Source organism: Chiloscyllium plagiosum, unplaced genomic scaffold, assembly GCF_037043375.1.
Source record: "Chiloscyllium plagiosum isolate Xiang-an unplaced genomic scaffold, Cpla_swu_hap1 HiC_scaffold_45, whole genome shotgun sequence".
NCBI lineage: Eukaryota > Metazoa > Chordata > Chondrichthyes > Orectolobiformes > Hemiscylliidae > Chiloscyllium > Chiloscyllium plagiosum.
Window position 1 is genome coordinate 64,255,479 of NW_028270183.1, and position 2,295 is coordinate 64,257,773.

The window sequence follows — 2,295 nt, forward strand, 5'->3', positions numbered from 1 at the left end:
AAATATTCCGAGTAAATTTTACTATACATTCACCAAAACAAATAACGACGTTACGCTCTGCATTGCCAGCATAAGAATGTTTTGAGTGGTGTGGCCGAGGCAAAACGAGTTTGGTTTTTCTCAGAGCAAGTTAATTGTGCGGAAACACATTTTTTCTTAGATTAGATTACATTCAAGTGTGGAAACAGGCCCTTTGGCCCAACAAGTCCACACCGACCCGCCAAAGCGCAACCCACCCATACCCCGACATTTACCCCTTACCTTACGCTACAGGCAATTTAGCTTGGCCAATTCACCTGACCTGCACATCTTTGGACTGTGGGAGGAAACCGGAGCACCCGGAGGAAACCCACGGAGACACGGGGAGAATGTGCAAACTCCACACAGTCAGTCGCCTGAGGCGGGAATTGAACCCGGATCTCAGGCATTGTGCCACCGTGCCACCCACTTGACATGTACGAAATAATGAGGAGCATGGAATTAAAGATTGAAGGTAATATTTGCTCTTGATCGATCACCAGGGTTTGTAGATTTCAGATAAGATGCAGAAAGCTTTGAATAGACTTGTAGGAAAACTTTATCAGTCAGCGAGTGGTAGAGTCTGGAACTCACGCTCTATAAAGATCAGTTGGACAGTTAACCCTTCACTCTTCTCTGATTCCACTGACCAAAGAGTTTCGAAAAATGCTCAAAGCCGAGCATTACCGTGAGCAACAGTTATTCGATCAGTGGCTTTATGAAATGGAAAGATGCTCATGAGTATCGTGTGCGATTATTTGGCTTCCCTCCTGTGATGACGCTGGAACATTGACTTTCATATTCTCGGGTACATTTAATGAAGGCATTCTCTTTCCTGCAGATTAGGAACTCCAACCGTATTTCGACTTCAGAAAAATCAGTTTTTATGCGTATTAGAAGTCTGCGCTGTCACCAGGCCAGGTAGGATTCGAACCTATAATCTCCTGATCCGTAGTCAGGCGCGTTATCCATTACGCCACTGGCCTGATGCGCAGCCTAAAGAGCCATGATGTTAACACGGACATCGTTAATAGCAGTCATGTTCACCAATTGAACAAGCGATAAAGATAATTACCGTCACTGCTTCAGTGCAATCTTCATCACCTTTCAAAGCGGGGAATTTTCAAAAAGAAAACACATATGTCCTCATGAAGCTTCCATTCACACTCTGACTGGTCAGTCATTCAATGTTATCACTGCTGATCTGATGAATTTCGTATCCACTTCTTCAGCATAACTGACGTGAACATGAGCCTAATCACCACATCGGAGAAACCAGTTAATTTTCTGAGGTCTCAATTACAGTAACGACCTTTGCGATCATTTGAAGTTTTGTAGATATCTCGCAAACGTAATACCCGACAACCTCAGTGTTGCAATCACTACAGTGTCTCGGGACACAGAAGTGAAAGATTCAACCGAATCTGAGTTCCCACATCTCAGTCACTGTTTCACAAGTAATCCTTTGTGCGAGTGGTTTTGTTCCTGGCATAATCTCTGCCATGATCCTTATTGCTTTTTGCATCGTGATTTTCCATGTGGCACCAGTATCATGAAATGGTTCTTCCTTGGCATTGTAAACACAGCAAGTTCTGCTCGAATCACTGTCACAGCAATCGGCATTTTTCCCGTTTTACTCCATGTAATATGTGCTTAGCAAACGCTGGGAAAATCAATCTATTTTTTACATAAAAATACTCTTCGTGGTGATCAGTTTCCTTCTTCAAACACCCGCTGTCTCACATCTTTGCGTTTCACATATCATAACCACCCTTTATCGGAGTAACCTCTCCCTCCCACAAGAACTAACTTGCCTAAACGTCCACCCTCCCATTTCACTGAGGTACTGCGCAATATAATACTCACATTTGCACTGTTCATTCTGTACTGCTGCAGTCACTGTTTTGGGTGAAAGTGCTCAATCCCATGGTCTACATCTTCAAGCAATTCAATCCATTTAGATGCACCTGTTCTGTAATTAATCCTCGTGGAGCAGCTTTTACTGACACGGACAAGAGATTACTGGAGCATCGGGCTCAGGATAAGTGCACAGCGCAGGATTGAGCAAAAGATGTTTTATTGGAAACGACAGGTTTCTGTGGCTTTCTCCAGTCGTTTATTTCATTTGTTCATTCGGTTCCCCCGAAATATTGCGTGCAGTTGCTTGCAGTTTATGCCCGGATCAATAGGGGCATAAAGTGAAGTTAAGAGGTGGAAAGGGTTGGGGAGATATGCAGTTAGGTCTAACATATGAGGAACGGCTGAGGATACTGGGAT

The 2,295-nt window shown here is 43.7% G+C and overlaps 1 non-coding gene across 1 annotated transcript; it reads right to left on the reverse strand.

Moving 5' to 3' along the window:
• Positions 1–931: 931 nt before the first annotated feature.
• On the reverse strand, positions 932–1,004 carry trnar-acg (transfer RNA arginine (anticodon ACG)). The gene has a single exon. It is a non-coding gene; the product is annotated as a tRNA-Arg (tRNA).
• Positions 1,005–2,295: the final 1,291 nt, after the last annotated feature.